Below are 10,090 nucleotides of genomic sequence, written 5' to 3'. Positions count from 1 at the left end.
ATGCATTCACTGTTCACACGAGTGTTAATTAATGCGTTTTAAAGAATGAAAAAAAAAATAGTAGGGTCCTATATTTTAGCAAAGAGATTATCTTTATACACATATAATATTCTTATCTTTTATAACAGAGTGTACGATTGGTTGGTGAGATTGTTGGATTGTTTGTATGATAAATTGTTGATACCTAATCAATTCTAACTAGTTCGTAAAATATAAGAGCCGTGTATGTAGTTAGAAAATCCGAAACGAATCCCGCGATTACCATCCGAAATTGTCCGACTGGGTCGTAAACAATCGAATAAAAAACACACACACACGCCCGGATGGTGGTGGTCTAGAGTTTTCAACGAGTATATATATACAATACATACATTTGTTTTTCAGTTGGTTTTCACTTTGCGGCGAGCGGACGGACGTCGCTTTGTTTGCGAGATGAAAAAGTTGATACGATGAAAAAAATGTTTTTACCCTACGCCCCGCCCCCTCTGCTCTTCGGCCATCTGCGTTGCCCTACTTCCGGGACCATTTCCCATTCCAGGGCCCTCTCGAATCCACACCGAACTCGAATAAAACGTGTCCGTGGAATGAACGTTTTGAACCTATACGAAGCGTGTAGCAAGTTGGTAATACGTACCTACAGTTGGTACGATCCAATCAAGTCGATATTGAACTTTTTTTTGATTGTACAACTTTCATTGAAAGAAACTTGTCCGATTTTCAATTGATCGCGTTGGACATTCTGCGACCCTGACACAACAATCGTTGTTTCAATCCGAATAATATCAATTTGACATTATTGATCGCGATATATTAATTTCGTTAGATTGTCCCCCATTTTTCTCCCCTTTGGCATATCGAATTTTTGTTCTTCTTAACCTTTTCGAATATACAACAATCGCGAAGAAGTTGAACTTTTTTGTTTGAATCGGTAGTATAAGTCAAAAAGGAACAAAGGTATTATATATGAAAGTTGATATAGGTAATCGAAAAAATAAGAATCTAGTGTAAAAGCTTACGAGCGAGCTTGTTTCGTACTTATATAGGTTTGTACCCCTACGTAGGTAGGGTTACCAAAAGTTTCACGTTTCCATGCGAAGTTAAGAGTAGTATACCTTTTTCTTCCTTTCGTCAAAGTTACAGTGACCTGAGAGTTAAACCAAGTTAAAGGTACATTCGCTCTTGACCCGAGAGAGCGGTTTGTCCTAACGTCGTAGTCATCGTAGTAAGTCCTTGTGTACATGGTGATACTAGTAGTAGTAGTAATAGTAATAGTAGTAGTATTCGTAGTTAGTGTCGTAGCCTTAGTTAGTTGTAGTAGTCGTTTACCGTGGCGGACAAATTAGTTTCACGTTGCCGAGCTCACGTAGCAATCTCTATATCTGTTAGATCTCACGAACGGCGTGGATCTTCCAAAATCTTATCAGGAACGAGTTGTATTAGATGACCTTTGACCGGACGACCGAACATATATATATATCTTCATTCTTTCATTCCAGTGATAATTATATTCGAAGAAAACTTAAAACAACGTATTTTAATCATTTTATATTAACAAACAAACACACACACAAACAAACCAAACAAAAGATAATAATTATTAATTTAGTTTTGTCTTTTTTTTTTTTTTTCTTTTCTTTTTGTCGTTAGTCAATTTCACTACGAAGATATTATACTATTGTAATGGAATTTAATTAATCGAAAACAAGACAAACATTCCGCAGAGTCGTTATTAAAGGTAAGCTACGTGCTTGGAAGTTCGACCCTCGTCAAACAAATCTCCGCTTCTACGTGCGACTACTATGTCGTATTGGATGAACGTGTCTGTGTGTGTCTGTGTTTGTGTGCTCGTATGTATAATATAACGTACAGGTGCACAATGTAAACAGGTCAAATGCCTCCTATTTCTCCACCTTTTGGTATACGTGCAAGAGACGAAATTATGCCACCTTTGACGGCAACCGATGGAGTTTTTGTTCAGTCGACGTTTAAATCCCCGCGTTGCTGAGATAAATCGGTCTCCCACTCTCTCTCTCTCTCTCTCTTGGTAGATCGTTAATAGGAATACGCTACGACACAAATAGGGAGAGGGGAAAGAGACGACGTTATTGTGTCAAGACGAGGACAACTTTAGCGAATGAAAATTTTAATGGGAACTTTCGGTATTAAAATTCCGTATCGGTGATAAGCGTTTAACGAGTAAACGGTTAGTTCCATAAACTGGGGAAAAATAATTTTTAACGGATAAAAATAGAATGAAAACGAAATGGAGAGACACAAAGAGAGTGAGAAAGAGAAACAAAAAGGAATAAAAAATGTTTCGAAAGTGTGATTTACGATAGATAAATTAGAATCATTTTCATAGTATTTATTAATTTCATTAGTATACGGATATATTTTGATTAAATAATTTATTGTTAGATAATAGAATATGAATGATGAAAATGGTTTCGTTAGCATTGTTATAAAATCGTTTGAGGAATAAAAAAAAGAAAAGTAAAAGGGGGGAAAAGATATCTACTTAGGTGGCACCGTAACGGAGAATCACGAGAACGGGGAATTAATCGCGGCAGTTCTTTAGTCTGTGGAAAACGCGCTTGGCGGATCTTAAATTAAGCTAAATTGAATCGGTTGCCGCACGTTTGCGCGTGTACGTGAACGATAAATCCATCAACCAGCGGGTAGGATAGCAGAGCTCACTCTCGTGCAAACACATACACATACTATGTATATATATATATAAACACAAACACTATATACGTATGCGTTCTCATATATACCATGTACACAAAGACATAGAAAACGAGTGGTCGAGAGAATATAGGAAGATACGAGGTGATTTGGCTTCGATGAGGTCGCTGAATTCAGAGCTGGACGAAGAGGCAAATCCGCGAGTTTTTTGATCCCAATTGCAGTCAGGATTTGCCGAGGGATGACCTTCGTAAATCTAATTTGCAAACTTCCTCTTGGTCATTCTTCGATTTTCCTCTATCTCTTTTTTTCTTTTTATTTATTATTCTATGATCGACTTATCAATCATTTTTTGATATACATAATGTTCTAAAGTTTTTTTAATGAGCTCAATAATTATATATATATCTTTTTCGATGATATATTTCAAGGTGGACATCCTGTATATTTTTTTTTTGAAAATAATTATCTAGCTAGTCAAGTATTTGTATTATTCTTCTTTTTTCTTTTTATAATTTTTCTAACGAGGAATATAATCGTTAATAAAAAATGATTGTTTATTGGATTTTTTTTTTTAGTGAAATTATTTATAAGATTATTACATTTTCAAAAATAATTATGATTATTAAATATGGAATTTATGTGCTTTAAAATATATCGAATAAATATCTAATGATTAACATTGAATTTTTGTATAACCTTTCCAACTGTTTTACATGTGTTCACTTCAATAATGGATATTTAATTGTTATTGTTAATAATTAAAAATCCTCGTTTTTCGAAGCTTTCGGTAATAATAAATACATTTTTCGAACCAATGTTGAGCTTCACGTTGACTAATTGTCCCTTAAACAAAAGAGCTATTTCTACTGCTTTAGATCCGAGCTTATAAATTCATAAAATAAAAACGTAATTCATTCATTACGATTATTTATTACACGATCTTAATTAGAAAATGCGATTCTGTATTTAATGTAATCAGATCTTGTTAAAAATAATAAAAATTTGTTCTTTCCTTGAGTAGATATAATTAATGTATAATGAGATATATAATCAGTGATAATATAGATAAGAAGATTGAAATATAATAGAGTTACAAAACTAATGAAAATATAAAATAATAAAAATACGATATTTATTTTTTTAATTAGATATAATTATTATAATGAGAGATCTAATAAGTGTGATAATATAAGTAAAAAGATATTTTTCAAAGTGTGTTTGGTGTAATATCAAACGGACGATTAAATGTCATGGTGTAGTATGTTTTATTTAATATCGAAGGTGAAACGGAAGTAATTACGGTTTCTTTAAGCGTAAAATGGAAAGCCTCCTGGCTTCTGTTGGTTGCGATGACGATAGCCGTGGTTAGACTGCAGGATGGTGATGGTGAAGAAGGAAAATCCCGTGAGGAAAGCTAAGAGGAAAGTCAAAAGGGAAGCTAACGGCACGAAGGGAAAAGTAGAATCGAGAAAGTGGTTAAACATTGTGGAGTTTGCCTCCTGGTGGATCAGAACGTTTCGATAATTAAGATTAAATTAAAATTAGACTACTTGGTGTGGTGGTGATGTGGTGTGGTGTGAGAAGTTGTTCCCAGTATTTCAAACTGCGAAGAAAATCTTGCTTACCTAGTTTATTCGTTATCGAGAAATTCGACTACGAGTTTCAATCCGTCCTGTCTCTTCCGGATATACGAAAATCAATGGGTTCTCCTCGTAATTATCTCATTACGTCTATCATTCTAACTTGCTTCACAAACGATTTCGTAATTATTAATCGATAGTTTGGTACAAACGGATCGATAGAACGAGTTTGTCGATTTCATTCGTATTATAAAAATCGAATTTATTGTTGAAATCGAATTTACGCAAACATTTAGAGAGAGAGAGAGAGAGAGAGAGAAAAAGAAATAAAGTTTCTTTTCAACGTTACTCCTTCAACAAGGGAAAAAAGTCTAACTAATAAAAAGTTATAATGTTCGAAGGAAAACGACTCGAGGCAGTTTGGTTTTAAGAGCGTACGTTTGATCACATCGATTTCCTGGTCCGTTTACCGGAAAGAGAACTTTTCGAATTTGATTACGCGAACTGGATACTTTTTCTCTTTCTATCTTTATCCTTACCTGACATCCTGAAATATGCGTCAAGATGCATTATTCGCCGGTACATCGGATTCGTGGCAAAAGTTTTTGATGTTGGAATATCCCGAGGGAGAAGCTTCACGTAAGCGAGAAAAGACGGCACGTCAAAGTAACTATAGCTAATGCATATATATATATATATATATCTTATATATATATCTCTTTCTCTCCCCCTTATGGAAAGTGAGCGAAGATGGTTAATTTATATACAGAAATTATAGGTTCTGATACATATTTCATGAATGGTATCGAGGAAACCGTGCTAATGTTCTTCTCTGGTATCGAATAAAACAACATTACGGAATAATTATATTTATTATTATGATAATTATAAATAATAATAATAATAATAATAGAAATATATATATATAATAAAAATATAATAAAAATAATGCCTGTGAAGAGTAGTACAAGAGTGTATGGTACGTGCGGGTAGAATTTGTTCACTCGGAACTGCGAGAGCTTTTTCCTCTCTCGTATAGTTTTTTATATATATATATATTACAGAAAAATATGCCCCAGGTAGAAACTTCAACGACGTGATCTTTAATTATCCAACAGTCCTATGTTATATAACTGTCAAGCTGATATTATATTCGACCTTTAATTTCCATAACTTTAGATAGATGAATCCGTTTGCATAACTTACTCCTTGTATTTTCATTTAGTATTTGTTTGTTCTCTACGAAGTCAGGTTATAAATACGAATAGAAATAGAAATAGAAATAGAAATAGAGTGAGAAAGAGAAATAGCGAAAGCTCGAAATGGTTGTAGATTTGAGTGAGAGAGAGAGAGAGAGAGAAAAGGTTTGAACGTAAGTGATGTAAGTGAGAAGATGAAACCATTAGGGAACGAACTAGTTTGAGACGTGCAACGTGAAACAGAGAAGGAGAGAGTTTTCAAATTATGTCACTACGAAGATGTTATTTTCTAATAATATCGGACTTCATTGTATGTCGTAAAGCTGCGCCATTCTTAAGACGTTCCTGATTCACTTGCAGAGCCATTTTCAAGTTTCCTACCGACTCGTTGGAGATAATTTTCAATATATATATATATTATTGTTACTAACAACCAACAATGAACAACAAACAACAATTATAAGGACAAAAGTAGCAGCTACGAGAACTACGAGGATTTCAAGAGAACAATGACTCGTTCCAAATTTTCTTTAGCCATTAGTATTAGCATTGGCAATGTATGCTGCTATTTCTACTGCTATGATGTCTACATAAAAAAAAGAAAGAAAGGTAAAAAAAAGAAAAAAAATAACAATAAAAAAGAAAATAGGAGAAAGAAAATAAAACGAACAAACAAACAAAGAAAAAAATTATTTGGATTATTCAAAAGCAATTTCGTTGGTCATTTGGCAAGGTATTCGAACCCTTTGGCACCAGACTTTTAGTGTGTCACATTTTACACATTTTATTTAGATTTTTTTGTTTTTTTTTCTTTTTTTTTTTTTCTAGAGTGAACGAGATTCTATTTACAATTCGTGATAACGTAATTAGGATTAATTTAGAGTAGGATTGAATTTGTTATCTATATAGAACGATATCGTTCGTTCCTTTTCTATTCGACTCTATCGTACAAGTAAATTGAATTTTAATTTTTGCGATAGAAGATAATCTATTTTTTTTTTTTTTTTCCCCCCCTTTGATTTCAAATAATAGATGAATTTATGGCGTTGAATTTTGTAGAAAACAGAAATCGGAGAGAGCAAAACTTTCTGCGTGACTACTACTTTTAAAAACGAATTACCTTTGTCTTTTTTTTTTTTTTTCTTTTTCTTTTTTTTTTTCCTATTTTCCGTCGAGAATTTTTCAAGCTAATTTATTTTTTTTTTTTTTTTCTTTTTCTTTTTTTTTTTCCTATTTTCCGTCGAGAATTTTTCAAGCTAATTTATTTATTATTTTTCTTTTTATTTCTTTTTTTTTTTTAAATTTTAAAACTACCAAGGAGAAACTTTCGATGCACTCTGTATAAATATATTTAAACTTTCGCGCGATTTTCTCTACGACGATGAAACACATAAATTTCGTTCGTATAGAATTTCTATTTTTTTTTTTGTTTTTTTTTTTGTTTTTTTTTTTCCCCCCCGGTATCTCTTTCGGAGCATTTCTTTTTTTTTTTTTTTTTTTTTCAGAAACCTTACGGCAATTAAATTTACAACGCAAAAACTTATATTATATTCAATCAAAATTTTATTTTCCTTCTCTTGTTTTTTTTTTTTATTCCCTCCTTATCCGTCTCGGGGGTATAATTTCGAAAGAAGCCAATAATGAGAAAAAGAAAGAAAGAAATAATATAAGAGAGAGAGAGAGAGAGAGAGAGAGAGAGAGAGAAGCGTATACCATTTTCATCGTTAGAACGAATTTTCTTTCTTTCCCTTAATTTTTTTTCTTTTTTCTTCTTCTTCTTCTTCTTCCCCTTAGTTTTTTTTTATTTTTATTTTATTTTTTTCAACTACTGAAATTCTTTCGTATACTCGAGCGGTGAAACCGAACAAGAAGAGAAACGGACTCCTCGAGGAAAGCTCTCGTGCTGAAGGAAGAACAGCAGCAGTAGCAGCAGCAGCAGTAGCAGTCAGTGGCCACTCGCGTACTTAACAATTTATCTGCGTTCTCCACGCTCGAACTTTTATCCTTTGTTCCTGTCTAATCCTTTAATTACGCGTCTCTTCGCTCGTTGTAAAAAATATCGCCTTTCTGCCAGCCAAGCAACCCTTTTCTCTCTCTCTTTTTTTTTTCTTTCACTCTTTTCGTTATCCTTCATCCCTCTCTTTTACTGTTTTTCTTTTTTTTTTTGTTTAATTTCAGATATCTCAATGTAAGTACTTCGTACAAGTGGTTTCTCAAAATTTTCAAACAACTTTATGTAATTGCATTGTTTTTCTGTATTTACACATACAAGCATACGTCTGTATATGTTGATATTCAATCAAATGATTTATTATTATTTACCCGTTTGATTTTTATACAAAAATATCATGATAAATTTATAAAAAAGATTGCACTTATTTACTTATATGTACGTGTATGTATTATATATATATATATATATATATATGTATCTGTGTTTGTATACTAGCGTTAACAAACGATTTATTGATGATGATTTATGAAAAACTTGCGAATTCATTTACGCGAGAAGAATGCTTACTACCTAGTAATAAAATATTTATAAAAATAATAATAATAATAATGAGTAATAGAGTATGAGGGAGTAGTCGAGCTCATTGAAATTTTAACGAGCTCGCAATGATGGCTCTCCTGCTCGATGAAAAGCCGTCGTTTTCATCGTCCTCGTCGTTCTCGTCCTCGTCCTCGTCCTCGTCCTCGTCGTAGTCGTCGTAGTCGTCGTCGTCATTGAAAAGAAAGAGCTACGTCGAGTGTTACGAAGGGAAACGTCTATTATCCTTACGGAAATGGATAGATTCGTTCGGTAGAAGTAATCGACGCTATTTGATTTATTTTCATAGCACAAATCGACAATTTAATTCATTTTTATTTTTGAAGTTTCTACCCCACCCGGTGTCATCCACGATTAACAAGTTTTTTTGTGTCTTTTCTGTTTTTTTTTTTTTACATTTATCCATTTTGATCTAAACGTCATTTTTGATTTGCAAATATTTCATATACTTTAACCTGTGTTAGTAGAGCATGTGTTACATGTTAAATTTATATTTTATATATAACTGATTGTTAATAAAAAGTAGAGATATATTTTTGGGTATTCTAGGTATCACGGTTACTATCAATTTTATATTTATATGACATCTATTCGCGTTGTAAAATTTGTTAATTTTTTCAAGAATTATTTCTATTATATATAATAAAAATCATAAAATGAATTATATTAGATTTATTGTGTTAATTTATTATCATAATATTGTCGGTATAATTATGACTGCTTGAGGCTAATGGTTAAATGATTAAAAAAAAAATATAAAGAAATATGATTAGAAAGATTAGAGGAAAAGAAAAGAATATGGTCTTTTATCTTTTGAAATATATTCACGAGTCACACATTTATGAGTCACACACACATTATACGACAAATTATACGGTAGTGTTAGCGAATACTTGGAATGTTTTAATTTATGCTCTCTTTTGGAAATGTCATTTTTCATAGAGAAAGTTAAAGGAAAAAGAAAAGAGACAGAGAGAGAGAGAGAGAAAAGGAAACAAAAAATGTAACTTAGAACTGGTCAAAGAAAAATCGATCGTTCGACCGATCGAATATCGATTTAGTTGCAACTTTTCATCGTGAAACTCGTGCTTGATGATAGAATCAACGAACCGTTACTCACACGACTTTACTTTCGGTATATCACTAGGGGGTCCGGCGTGTAAGTCAAGTCACCTGAGAATTCTTCATATGTTCGTTTAGTTCAAATTTTCTATTTTTCTTTTTAATTTATAGAGTCTACGTTATGGCGGGTATTTTATTTAGACGTTTATTTATGGTATGTGTTTTACTTTACATGGTTATATACTTTATATATTATATTACTTTTTTATTATGTAACATCGTGTACAAATTGCTTTTTCATATAAATAATTTTAATAATTAATTATTTCAATTATTATATTATTGAAATGCTAATTAATATCGTGTGTTACGTATAAATATTTTTTCTATTACAAGAAGCTTTATATTCGTTTTACTCTTTTTCATTTTGTCCGTTTCCCTTGTAGGTAAATTTCATTTGTATTTCGTCGTTTGTTACACCAGAAGCGTGCGGTAAGCAGGTTCTAGAAAATTTTTGCAGAAAATTTTCCACGACAAGTTGGACGCGTTCTCACCTTTAAATATTACTCTCTGTCATCCGAATTCCTGTATTTTCTCGAGCGCGAAAAATATGCAACGCATATAGCGAACTGACGGTAGTGGAACCGTCGATATCGATTTCTCGTTCGATATCACCGTTGGTATCGGTGATATAAATTTTCTTTCGAAGGATGCAGGAACACATGAAATTTATATTTATAATACATATATCTATCTATATATATATATATTTGTATTTTTAATATTATATTTCGTCGACATAGGAGTCATCGTAATCGTTATTGTTACTTTTATTGTTATTGTTTTTGATATTTGCATTAGAACTTTATAAAGTATCTAAATCACCACGATATACAATAAGTCAAAGTGAAAAAATATATTAGACTTTCATATAACGCGGTTAAAAATTACGTTGTATGAAAAATATTCTCCTGTAATACGATTTTTTTCTTTTTCTAATTTTTTCT

The sequence above is a fragment of the Polistes canadensis genome, unplaced genomic scaffold, assembly GCF_001313835.1.
Source record: "Polistes canadensis isolate GaletaPanama2010 unplaced genomic scaffold, ASM131383v1 scaffold_11, whole genome shotgun sequence".
Taxonomy (NCBI): domain Eukaryota; kingdom Metazoa; phylum Arthropoda; class Insecta; order Hymenoptera; family Vespidae; genus Polistes; species Polistes canadensis.
Note: the sequence above shows the minus strand (reverse complement) of the source record.